At 39.6% G+C, this 14,006-nt stretch overlaps 1 pseudogene; it reads right to left on the reverse strand.

Moving 5' to 3' along the window:
• Positions 1 to 321: 321 nt before the first annotated feature.
• On the reverse strand, positions 322 to 10,290 carry LOC138986219 (olfactory receptor 8B3-like; annotated as a pseudogene).
• Between the last annotated feature and the right edge of the window lie 3,716 nt (positions 10,291 to 14,006).

Here is a 14,006-nt window from a genome sequence, read left to right on the forward strand (position 1 = left end):
AAATTTGATCACTTGGGGACCATTTTCCTTTTCAGTAAAAACTGAAAGTGTGAAATTACAATAAAAATAACAGAGATACTACATTTTTAATTTAAAATTACTGGTAAGAAGGAAAACTGCAGCAGATCTCATGCAAATGATTAGGGGAAAAGAAGCAACAGACAGAAAAACCAGAAATAAATTATTGAGGGAAAGCTCAAATATTCTTTAATTCATGTTTTTTAAAAAAGAGAGAAATAAGATTCTAACTATAAATATTTAAATAAACACACAGAATCTCCTTGTCCTATAACTACATGCACAGACAGATAATGTTTCTGATCAAAACTTCACCATCCTCAGGGTTTCTCTCAGAGCAAGTTTAACATCTTTGTTCCTTAAGCTGTAAATTAAGGGGTTCACCATGGGAACCACACTGGTGTAAAAGACAGAAGAGACTTTTCCCTTATTCACGGGCATAGAAGATGGTTTGAGTACACAAATGCACTTGATCCAAAGAACAAAGAAACAGCAAAGATGTGGGAACCGCGGGTGCTGAAGGCTTTAGACCTGCCTTCTGTGGACTTGATGTGAGGGATATTGGAGAGAATGAGGCCATAAGAAACAGGATGGTGAGACTGCACACAATGATATTGATTCCTGACACGATGACAATTTCCAGCTCAAGGATGCAGGTACTTGTGCAGGAGAGATGGAGCAGAGGGCAGGTGTCATACAAATAATCGTTGATGGTGTTTGCATCACAGAAGGTCAGACTCAGCACGTATCCAGTGTGAACCATGGCACCAGAAAATGCCATCAAGTAGGAACCAAGCATAAGGCTGGAACACACTTTAGGGGACATGGCAATGTTTACAACAGTAGGTTACAGGTGGCCACATGGTCATCATAGGCCATTGATGTCAGCACATAGCATTCAGAAATACCAAAAAGTGAAGAAATAAAGCTGGGCCATGCATCCCATGTAGGAGATAATCTTCTTTGATATGATGTTGATCAGCATTTTAGGTGTAAAAACAGAATAATAACAGATCTATGAAGGACAAATTAAAGAGGAAAAAGAGCATAGAGATGTGCAGGTGTGAACTCAGCCCAATTAGGATGATCAAGCTCAAATTTCCCATCACAGTGACCATATATGCTATGCTAAGTCACTTCAGCCGTGTCCAACTCTGTGCGACCCCATAGACGGCAGCCCACCAGGCTCCCCCGTCCCTGGGATTCTCCAGGCAAGAACACTGGAGTGGGTTCCCATTTCCTTCTCCAATACATGAAAATGAAAAGTGAAAAGTGAAAGTGAAGTCGGTCAGTCGTGTCCGACTTTTAGCGACCCCATGGATTGCAGCCTAACAGGCTCCTCCGTCCATGGGATTTTCCAAGCAAGAGTAGTGGAGTGGGGTGCCATATACATTACCAGGAACAGGAAAAACAGGGGGAGCTGAAGAACGGATTGGTCTGTTAATCCCACTAAAATGAACTGAATCATGAAAGTCATTCCCTGGAGCCATTCTTCTCTAAAGGGATCTGTGAAAACAGGGGAGAAGTCTTACATAGAGAAAAAAGAGTATTTCTCACATCTCCTCACATAAAGTGATGTATGCGCTGGGATGGCCCAAACGGAACCCGTAGAATTTACTTACCATTACTATGGAAATGAGTGGCATAAATTTCCCTTGTAAACGCTTTACAAACTAAGTAGCAAAAAGCATCAAAATTTAGCCTTTTATACAAAAAGATAATGATGACTCAGGGATAAAGAATCCGCCTGCAATGCAGGAGACACAGGGGAGGCAGGTTTGATCCATGGGTTGGGAAGATCCCTTGGAGAAGGGAATGGCAACCCACTCCAGTATTCTTGCCTGTGGAAAATCCTATGGACAGAAGAGTCTGGTGGGCTACTGTCCATAGGGCTGCAAAGAGTCAAAAACGACTGAGCAACTGAACAACAAAGGAAAACAAGTGTGAACCAGGACACAGTTTCCTTCTGTCATCTCACCATTATTTCATTCACTTGGACCCTCTCCTCACCTCTCCTCCTCTTTTGGCAGCAACCCCAAAAGCCTGGTTTTTGCCTCTAGTGTACATGAGACTATACAGGGTAGGAATCAAGAATATTGCTTCCAATTAATTTTTTTTAAAAAGACAAGAGGAACTAAAGTCTAGGAGAGCTTAAGCTATTCCATATCAGTTCAGTCTCTCAGTCATGTCTGACTCTTTGTGACCCCATGGACTGCAGCACACCAGGCTTCCCTGTCCATCACCAACTCCCAGAATTTACTCAAACTCATGCCCATCGAGTTGGTGATGCCATCCAGCCATCTCATCCTCTGTCCTCCCCTTCTAGTCCCACCTTCAATCTTCACCAGCATCAGGGTCTTTTCCAATAAGTCAGTTCTTCTCATCAGGTGTTCAAAGTATTGAAGTTTCAGCTTCAACCTCAGTCCTTCCATATATCACAGAGTAAAGGCTTAAAAGTAGAAGAAAGAGAGTTCCATCCATGTAGAGGGAACTTACTAAGAAACTGCATCTCTTGTGTCTGTAAATGATTCTAAACGTTCCCTGCTCTTCCCTCAAAAAGATTTCTCTGCAAGATTCAGTTGAATCTCTGGACTGCACAAATAAGAACTGAACTGTCATATCTTAGGTTTTCAGTATCCATCTCAAACAAGGAAAAGACAAATATAAATGGAATTTGGAAACTTACCCTCTTAAGGCAGAATATCCCAGGGCTTTCTTCTTGTTTTTATTCAATGGTCCTGGAAGGGCAATTTCAGATTCTGAGGATTTGGTTCATTGATTCAAAAAAAATGCCATCTGTGACTAATTTTTTATGTGCCCTAGAATTCTTTCAGAATTAGAGATCATAATTTGATTATGATTTTCAGTCCTATCAAGCAGCAAAAAATAAATAAATGGTCACTATTATTATCACTTTGGCCACATAGGAAGTTAGTTCAGCTCAGTTCAGTCATTCAGTTGTGTCTGACTCCTTGTGACCCCATGGACAACAGCACGCCAGGCTTTCCTGTCCATCACCAACTCCCAGAGCTTACTCAAACTTACGTCCAACAAATTGGTGATGCCATCCAACCAGCTCAACCTCTGTTGTCCCCTTCTCCTCCCATCTTCAATCTTCCCCAGCATCACGGTCTTTGCCAATGAGTCAGCTCTTCACATCAGGTGGCCAAAGTATTGGAGTTTCAGCTTCAGCATCAGTCCTTCCAATTAATATTCAGGACTGATTTCCTTTAGGATGGACTGGTTGGATCTCCTTGCAGTCCAAGGGACTCTCAAGAGTCTTCTCCAACACCACAGTTCAAAAGCATCAATTCTTTGGCACTCAGCTTTCTTTAGAGTCCAGCTCTCATGTCCATACATGACTACAGAAAAAACCATAGATTTGACTTGATGGACCTCTGTGCACAAAGTATTGTCTTTGCTATTCAATATGCTGTCTAGTTTGGTCATAGCTTTTCCTCTCAGAAGCAAGCGTCTTTTGATTTCATGGCTGCAGTCACCATCTGCAGTGATTTTGGAGCCCCCCAAAATAAAGTCTGTCACTGTTTCCATTGTTTCCCCATCTATTTGCCATGAAGTGATGGGACCAGATGCATGATCTTAGTTTTCTGAACGTTGAGCTTTAAGCCAACATTTTCACTCTCAATTTTCACTTTCATCAATAGGCTCTTTAGTTCTTCTTCTCTTTATGCCATAAATGTGGTGTCATCTGAATATCTGAGGTTATTGAAATCACAGAGGATTTAATGAGAATGTAATGCTATAATGTACTCCAATATAGATATGGCAACTTGTTCCATCTATTCCCCAGGGAACAGTTTCTATGTGTAATAGGGAACTAAGGGGATTGTATATATAATCTGTCTTTAGTTTCTTATAGACTCAATACTTTACTCAAGTTTTCCCTTTGCTGTAGGGATTGTTCATCCTTCAAGGAACAGCCAAAATTAGTGACCATTTCCCATCAGCAAGATGGCAGAAGAGCAAGCCCTACAATCTCCTTCCCTGCACAAACACACTGATTCAAACAATTAATGTACAGATTCCCTCTGTAAAAAACCCAAAACTTAGTTAAAAGTTTCCTGCACACACTTCAAGCATGACACAAGTCATGTTGAAGCTGTTAAGAAAATGCAAGGTACATCTTGCCGTGTACCTATGGTGATCCAAAACCATGTGATTGAGACAAAATTCCCCAGTTCATAGATTCTGCCGGGGGAGAGAAAGAGATGCACAATATATCCAAAGCTCCAACTTTCCTAGGGGCCATCCAGAACACTGGCCTCTGTATTGTCTATGTGAGAAAGCTGAAGGGATATGGCATATGGCATAATTTAGCTGCCTGAGGTGAGAGAGAAGAGACACAGCAGTTTGAGCTGCTGCTGCTGCTGCTGCTGCTGCTGCTGAGTCACTTCAGTCATGTCCGACTCTGTGCTACCCCAGAGACGGCAGCCCACCAGGCTCCCCCATCCCTGGGATTCTCCAGGCAAGAACACTGGAATGGGTTGCCATTTCCTTCTCCAATGCATGAAAGTGAAAAGTGAAAGTGAAGTCGCTCAGTCATGTCCAACTCTTCGCGACCCCATGGACTGCACCCCACCAGGCTCCTCCACTCGTGGGATTCTCCAGGCAAGAATACTGGAGTGGGGTGCCATTGCCTTCTCCAGTTTGAGCTAAAATTCACTGTAGCCACACTGGCTTTACTAGCTAGTAGTAGAAAATAGTTTTCCTATACCTTCTCTTTGGTAAAGGAAAAGGTGCCATTGCCTTCTCCAGTTTGAGCTAAAATTCACTGTAACCACATTGGCTTTACTAGCTAGTAGTAGAAAATAGTTTTCCTACACCTTCTCTTTGGTAAAGGAAAAGGTACACTGTTCAACCAATGACCCAGTTGATTTGAGCTGCCAGAGGAAATGACTAATCTCCTGTGTTAAGGGTCTATGGGATCCTGACATTCTCCAGAGGCCTGGAGCTACTAAAAACAAAGAAGTGGGTTATACTATCACAAGATTGAGAGGTTTGCTTTCTCTAGCCAAGTTTATTGAGAGGATCAGCTCCTTTACAATGCTCAGTTCGCTCAGGCACGTCCAACTCTTTGGAACTCCATGAATTGCAGCACGTCAGGCCTCCCTGTCCATCACCAACTACCAGAGTTTACCCAAACTCATGTCCATTGACTCGGTGATGCCATACAATCATCTCATCCTCTGTTGTCCCCTCTTCTCCTCCCCTCAATATTTCCCAGCATCAGGGTCTTTTCAAATAATTCTGCTCTTCGCATCAGGTGGCCAAAGTATTGGAATTTCAGCTTCATCATCAGTCCTTCGGATGAACACCCAGGACTGATCTCCTTTATGATGGACTGGTTGGATCTCCTTGCAGTCCAAGGGACTCTCAAGAGTCTTCTCCAACACCGCAGTTCAAAAGCATCAATTTTTCAGTGCTCAGCTTTCTTTATAGTCCAACTCTCACATCCACATATGACTAATGGAAAAACCGTAGCCTTGACTAGACAGACCTTTGTTGACAAAGTAATGTCTCTGCTTTTTAATATGTTATCTAGGTTGGTCATAACTTTCCTTCCAAGGAGGAAGTGTCTTTTAATTTCATGGCTGCAATCACCTTCTGCAGTGATTCTGGAGCCCCAAAAATGAAGTCAGCCACTGTTTCCACTGTTTCCTCATCTATTTGCCATGAAGTGATGGGACCAGATGCCATGATCTTAGTTTTCTGAATGTTGAGCTTTAAGTCAACTTTTTCACTCTCCTCTTTCACTTTCATCAAGAGGTTCTTTAGTTCTTCACTTTCTGCCATAAGAGTGGTGTCATCTGCATACCAGGTTATTGATATTTTTCCTGGCAATCTTGATTCCAGCTTGTGCCTCTTCCAGCCCAGCGTTTCTCATGATGTACTCTGCATATAAGTTAAATAAGCAGGGGGACAATATACAGCTTTGATGTACTCCTTTTCCTATTTGGAACCAGTCTGTTGTTCCACATTCAGTTCTAAATGTTGCTTCCTGACCTGCATACAGGTTTCTCAAGAGGCAGGTCAGGGGGTCTGGTATTCCCATCTCTTGAAGAATTTTCCATAGTTTATTGTGATCCACACAGTCAAAGGCTTTGGCATAGTCAATAAAGAAGAAATAGATGTTTTTCTGGAACTCTCTTGCTTTTTTGATGATCCAGCTGATGTTGGCAATTTGATCTCTAGTTCCTCTGCCTTTTCTAAAACCAGCTTGAACATCTGGAAGTTCACGGTTCATGTATTGCTGAAGCCTGGCTTGGGAGAATTTTGAGCATTACTTTACTAGCGTGTGAGATGAGTGCTATTGTGTGGTAGTTTGAGCATTCTTTGGCATTGCCTTTCTTTGGGATTGGAATGAAAACTGACTTTTTCCAGTCCTGTGACCACTGCTGAGTTTTCCAAATTTGCTGGCACATTGAGTGCAGCACTTTCACAGCATCATCTTTCAGGATTTGAAATAGCTCAACTGGAACTCCATCACTTCCACTAGCTGTGTTTGTAGTGATGCTTTCTAAGGCCCACTTGACTTCTCATTCCATGATGTCTGGCTCTAGGTGAGTGATCACACCACCGTGATTATCTTGGTTGTGAAGATCTTTTTTGTATAGTTCTTCTGTGTATTCTTGCCACCTTTTCTTAATATCTTCTGCTTCTGTTAGGTCCATACCATTTCTGTCCTTTATGGAGCCCATCTTTGCATGAAATGTTCCCTTGGTATCTCTAATACTCTTGAAGAGATCTCTAGTCTTTCCCAATGTATTGTTTTCCTCTATTTCTTTGCGCTGATCACTGAGGAAGTCTTTCTTATCTCTCTTTGTTGCTAGTTCATGAGAATTAAAGTAGTTTTCTATTTTTGTCTACATGCAGACATGAATGCACAAAGACAAGGAAACATGAAGAAAAGAGCAATTACATTTAAAAAAAGACCGTTTCCAAGAAAGTGATCCTAAAAGTGGCCCTACTGAAATGGAGATACATGATTTACCAGACAGAGAATCTCTTTAACTATCATAAAAATGGTCAAGGTAGTTGAAGAACAACACATGAACAAAGTGGCTATTTTATTCTTTGAAGAGTACCAAACAGAAATCATGAAGCCAAAACACAATAATTGAACTGAAAAATTCACTAGGTCAAAATAGCAGACTAAACAAATATAAGAACGAATTACAGAGTTTGAAAAAAGGATATCTGAAATAATTTAGTAAGTGGAACAAAAAGAAAAAAGAGTGAAAAGTTGTACCAAAAGTCTAAGATTTATGGGAAGTACTAATATCACGTGGGCCACATACACATTCCGTGGATCAACAAAGGAGAAAATGCAAGTGATGATCTAAAAGATTTCTCAAAGAAAAACTGGCTGAAAAAGTCCTCAAGTCTGTGCAAGCAACTGGACATTCAGAACTAGGAAACAAAGACATCCCAAATAAGGTGATCCCAAAGAAATCCACCACAAGGCACATTACAATCAAATTAACAGAAGTCAAAGAAAGAGCTTTTTCTTCAAGTATAGTTGATTTACAATATCATGTTAGTTTCAGGTGTACAATATAGAGATTCAATATTTTTATAGATTATACTTCATTTAACTCTTTATGAAAATATTGACTGTATTCTCCATCTATATAATATACCCTTGTTGTTTATTTATTTTATACATACTGTCCTGTATCTTTTAATCCCCTACTCCTGTATTTCCCTTTCCTTTCCTCACTGGTAACCACTACTTTGGTCTCTGTATCTGTGAAAATGTTTCTATTCTGTAATATACATTTTTTTTCTTTTTATATTTCACATATAATTGATAACATATAGAATTGATCTTTGCATTATTTCACTGAACATACTATTCTTTATGGTCAACTACATAATTGCAAACAGCAGAATTTCATTCTTTTTCATGACATATATAAAACTCAGCCATTAAATGTATATGTGTATGTATGTATAATTCATCTGTTAATGGACACTTAGGTGACTGCCACATCTATGCTATTAAAAATAATGCTGCTATGAACACTAGTTTCATGTATTTTTTCATATTATTGTTTTTGTTTTCTTCAGATATATACCAATTTTTGGATCATATAGAAGTTTTATTGTTAGTTTTTGAAAAACCTCTGTAATTTTTTCCATAGTGGTTGCACCCGTTTGCGTTCCCAGGTTTTCTTTTCTCCATATCCTTGCCAATTTTTGTTATTTGTGTTAGTATTCATGATAGCCATTCTAACAAGTGTGAGGTGATAATCTCATTATTATTTTGACTTACATTTCTCTGTAGCTCAGCTGGTAAAGAATCTGCCTGTAATGCAGGAGACCCCGGTCCAATTTCTGGGCTGGGAAGATTCCCTGGAGAAGGGATAGTCTACCCATTCCAGTATTCTCGGGCTTCCCTGGTGGCTCAGATGGTAAAGAATCCACCTACAATGTGGGAGACCCGGGTTTGATCCCTGGGTTAGGAAGATCCCCTGGAGGAGGTCATGGCAACCCACTCTAGTATTCTAGCCAGGAGAATCCCCATGGACAGAGGAGCTTGGCGGGCTATAGTCCATGGGTCGCAAAGAGTCGAACATGACTGAGCAAATAAGCACAGCACAGCACATTGTGCACATATACCACATCTTTTTTATAAACTCATTTCTTGATGGACACTTTGGTTGCTTTGATTTCTTGGCATAATCTCACATTTTTCATTTTTAACCATTCTACTAGCTTATTTAAGTGGTTTGTCAACAGCATTTTCCATATATTTGCCTTTACCAGTGGAATTTTCTCTTCCTATATTTCCTAATGTTTTTTCAGTCTTTTCTTTTTCAATAAAGAAGACATTTTAACATTTCTTATATGGTTGGCTTAATACTTATGAAAGCTTCTAGGTTTTGCTTGTTGGAGATGTTTTTATTTCTTCTTCAATGCTGAATGATAGCTTTGCTTGGAAGAGTATCTTAGGCTATAGCTTTTTACTTTCAGCACTTTAAATATATTATGCTACTTCCTCTGGCCTGCAAAGTTTCTTCAGAATAATCAGCTTATAATAGGTTTATGTGGATTCCCTCATATGAAATTCCTTATTTTTCTATTGCTACCTTTAATATTCTACTGTGATCTTAAATTTTGCCATTTTAAATATGATATGTATTGGTTTGGTTCCCTTTGGGTTCATCTTATTTGAGGCTCTCTGTACTTCCCAAATCTAGATATCTGTTTCCTTCTTCAGGTTCAGCAAGTGTTCAGCCATAATTTCATTAAATATCTTTATTTTTTTTTTTTTACCACTTTCTTGTTCTCTTCTGCTTCTGGGTCCACTAGAACACAAATGTTAGTCAACTTGATGTGTCACAGAGCTCCCTTAAGCTACTCATATTTTTAAATTTTATTTGCATTTTTTTATTGTTTTAACTGGGCTATTTCCATTATTCTCTCTTTCATATCCACCTAGGCATTATCCTTTATCACTAATCTACTGCTAATTCTCCTCCAGTGTATTTTTCATTTCAGTTATTATAAACTTCAGTTAAGATTTTAAAATATATTTTATAGTTCCTTATTAAAGTTTCCATGGTGTTCATCTATTCCTTTCTACACTTTAGTTAGATACCTCGTTATGATTGCTTTGAACTCTATCAGGTAAACTATTTGTTTCCTTTCCATTAGAGATTTAATGAGGTTTTTGCTGTTGTTCTTTTGTTTGAAACAAAGTCTTCTAACATCTCATTTTGCTTAATTTTCTCTGTCTCTATGACATTAGGTAAAGCAATTACCTATCCCAAGCTTGAAGGTGGTTTCTTGTGTGGGAATGTCCCTATGAAGTCTGTGAATGTCCAATGGCTTTGCTGGGAGAACTGGATCTGAAGTGAGCATGGACTGTGTCTTCTCCTGGAGTGTGAGGTCAGCCACTCCATTGGTGGGATGTAGGATGGAGTTGGTGGGACAAGAGCCAGAGCCGGGGTGAGCAACGGCTTCTCCAGTTTTCAATGGCTGTCACTACCCTGTCAGGTCCAGAACTGTAGCCTAAGGAGGTGGTGCAAGAGCCTTGAGAAACTGGGTTTCTCCTACATTTGATGGCAGTCAGTATTTTGGGACAGGACCAAGGCCTGAGAGCTTGGGGCTATATTTCTGTGCTGGTTTTTCCCCAGTGTGCATACCTTGGTTAGCAACTCTTTTCCCCAGTGTGGTTAGTGACTTGTTAGTGACTTTTCCCCACTTTTTCCCCAGTGTGCATGTCTTGGGTAATGACATCTTCATGACTTTTTCCCCACTTTTCCCCCAGTGTGCTCACCTTGAGTAGTGACTTGTTAGTGACTTTTCCCCCCACTTTTCCCCCAGGGTGCTCACCTTGAATAGTGACTTGTTAGTGACTTTTCCCCCCATTTTTCCCCCAGTGTGCTCACCTTGAGTAGTGACTTGTTAGTGACTTCCCCCCCACACACACTTTTTCCTCCTTTGTGCTTGCCTTGATTAGTGACTGAGTCATGGTGGAGGAGTTGGTGCCACAGCACAGAACTGACCCTGCCCTCTCCCAATATGGAAAAGGATGTGCACTTTGGTGATAGTGTTCTCTTCCCTGGACGTAACTTCACTCCTCCTGGAGTGACTGCAGAGATATATGAGTTGACAATGGCTCAGTTGCAGGCTCAGTGTCCAAGTCAGCTACCATCCCTCCAAGTGTGCACACTTTTGTTAGCGATGGTATCCTCCCCTTTAGTGGGCAGCAACCACAGGAGCATGAGAGGCTGGGGCAGGAGCTCAGTTAGGGCTGGGGAAGAGAGGATGCTGGAGTGGTAATTGCCAGCTGGATGGAGTCACAGGCAGTTTTCAATCTGCTGCCTCCGTGAGCAGGTCTGGCACATGCTCTTCAAAAGCAAGGTCTCAGTTACTTGCAGTACTCAGGTAAATCTCCACTGGTTTTCAAGCCAGAAAGGGGGCTTATTTCCTGTTGTTAAACCCCATGACTGATGTGCCTAAACTCTGGCCCCAAATCCTTGCTCCTCCCAGGGTATTTTGCAGCTTGTGATGTCCCCTTCCTCTTCTCTATCCAGGTGAGAAGTATAGGTCCCATCCATATCATTTCTCTCCCCTTCCTGGCAGACTCCATACAGATCATTCTTTATAACCTTGGTTGTAGAACAGCTGTTCTGCTCTTGCCCAAGTGGATGTCAGCAAGAGTTTCTCTATATGTAGTGGTAATATGTTGTGTTCTTAAGGAAGGGTGAGCTTAGCATCCTACCAACCTGCCATCTAGAACTCCCTCCTCATTTTTTGTAGTTTAGATTGTTGTAGGCAATCTCCATGCAGAGGATCAGGCTCAGAAGAAAATTTAAATTATTTTCTGGTCTTTCTGAGCATGTGTCATTCCAAGTACATGCATGGGGACTTTCTCATTATCTCTATATAGGCGTCTTGCTTTTTTTTTTTTTTTTTAGTATTTTACTGCATATCATTTTTTTATTTTTTTATTATTTTTTTTTACTTTAAAATAGTGTATTCATTTTGCCATACATCAAAGGGGGTTCAGGATTGGGAACACGTGTACACCCATGGCGGATGCATGTTGATGTATGGCTTCTTACTTTTTAAAAGTCCTATCTTTAATGTCTGGCTCATGAAAGACCAAAAAGAGAAAATAATGATGACAGGGCAAAGTGTGTTGGCCTTTAAATTCCCTGGAAGTCACTTCAGCTGGATTAGGAGCAGCTTGTAGCCACGGTGGAGAGATGCACCCACAGCGGCTGCTCCCCCTGTGTCTGCACATCTGGTTCAGAAGCAACAATCAGTAATCAGAGTACAGACACTGGATATGGGACGGGAAAGGTCCTACTTTCCCAAATTGGGTTCCATAAGCTCTAAGGAAGCTTCTCCTGCACATCTGCATGCCTGACATCCATGTAGAAAATATTTAAATTATCCCTTGACACATCACACTGAGGATTTTTAAGGTAGCATTTTTGCCTTTAAAAAAATTTTATAAAGCAACATCTTTTCCAGTAAAGACAGTGCAAAAATTTGTGTATTCACAAAATATTTCCTTCAAGATGTCATTATACTGTCAGCTGCACTTTGAAGTTTAGTAATTTAAAATCTGTATGGAAGTACTAGGGGCTTCCCTGGTGGCTGAGACACTAAAGAATCCACCTACGATGCAGGTTTGATCCCTGGGTCAGGAAGAACCTCTGGAGAAGGGAATTGCAACCCACTCCAGTATTCTTGCCTGGAGAATCCCATGAGGAGAGGAGTCTGGTGGGCTATAGTCCATGAAGTTGCAAAGAGTCAGACATGACTGAGCAACTAAACACACACAAGGAAATATTAATAGATATGAAGGTCCACAAGAACAAAAATGATTTAATTGTTCCCAGGTTCTCCAGCTCTGTTGGTTTAACTGACAAAAATCAAATAACTTAAATCTGTGTCCTATCCAACGAAACACCGTTGAGCACCATAATATTTCTCGGGTCCTATAAAAAGGAAAGCAATGTCATAGGTAGGCTCTTTCATTATCCATCAGTTTACTCTCTAAATTTCTTCTTCCTAACTTGAGTTTCAAATGCCCTTAGTTATTTTATCACCTCTAGCTTCCCTCTTCTCCCTTGTTCCAACTGTGACCATAGCATTTTCACCATCATTTCCCAATGCACTTCTACTTTATAGTCATGCACATTACAACTTTATCAAAGATTTATGGACCATGAAATACACATACAGTTCTGTGTAGAAGGACAGAATTTCAGAATAAAATTTGTTTCCTACATTTCGTGACCACTTTCCACAAACAATCTCTTATTTTTTGGCTGTGCATTGCTGAAGTATGTCCTAATGACATGATTCTGGATTCCTTTCTCACCCATGTTCTGTCCTTTTAATTAAAACAACAACAACAACAACACTTTCAAACACCCCAAATTCAGTTCTCTTAATTTTTCAGAATAAGTAACTCCCTATTTGAGTCAATCATCCCAACAATATACTAGTCCAAAAGGCATTCCTTTCCCACCTAAAGAAAACCATGAAACACTTTGGCTAAACTAAAAAACAACAAAAGAAACACATAGCATGAAGGAAATTCATATACCCCCCTTGAAAAAATAACAGTCAATCTTCAAATTAAAAATATTTTCTCATAGTATGGTCTTAATGAAACAAATAGAATAGACCAAAGTGAAAGTAAGTACAGAAGTCATAGACTTGAAATTAGAAGGCTAACAGTTAAGTCTAGATTTTTTTATGAAGCTGTGACATTAAATCATTAACCATTCTGAACTTCATTTTACCATCTGTGAAATAAATATATTTATATGATCTGACATGTAATAATTTCACTGTAAAAAGTAAAAAGAAAACACTTGCCAAAAGCTAGATGCAAATATTTAGAGATGCAAACTGAATTATAATCTAAGCCTTTATAGAAACTTCAATCTCTGGCATTTAAAGGAGGCATAGTCTTCTCAGTCAGCAAATAGAAAGACAAGAGTAAAACAGTATCTAATTCATGCTTCTGACAGCAAGTGGAGGATAAGCACAACTCCAATAGAATAATGTTACAATAGTGCTATCTAGTTCATTTTGATCACTGATCTCTTATTATATCAAAGGTATCTCAAATTTGATCACTTGGAGACCATTTTCTTTTTCTAGTAAAAATTAAAAGTTGAAAATGACAATAAAAAATAACAGATATACTACATATCCCTTTTAAAGTTATCAATAAACAGTAAAAAAAAAAAAAAAAATGTGAAAAAAGATTGTATGCAAATAGGGAAAAAGAAATCCCAGACTAAAAAATTGGAAATATAGTATGGAGAAAACTCAAATTTTCTTAATCATGTTAAGAGAAAAAATATATAGGAATAAGGCTGAAACTAAAAGCAATTAATCACACAGAATCTCCTTGTCCTGTAACTATATGCATAGACATTATTTCTGATCAAAACTTTCCCATTCTCAAAGTTTTTCTCAGAGCAAGC

This window comes from Bos mutus, chromosome 29 (genome assembly GCF_027580195.1).
Source record: "Bos mutus isolate GX-2022 chromosome 29, NWIPB_WYAK_1.1, whole genome shotgun sequence".
Classification (NCBI taxonomy): domain Eukaryota; kingdom Metazoa; phylum Chordata; class Mammalia; order Artiodactyla; family Bovidae; genus Bos; species Bos mutus.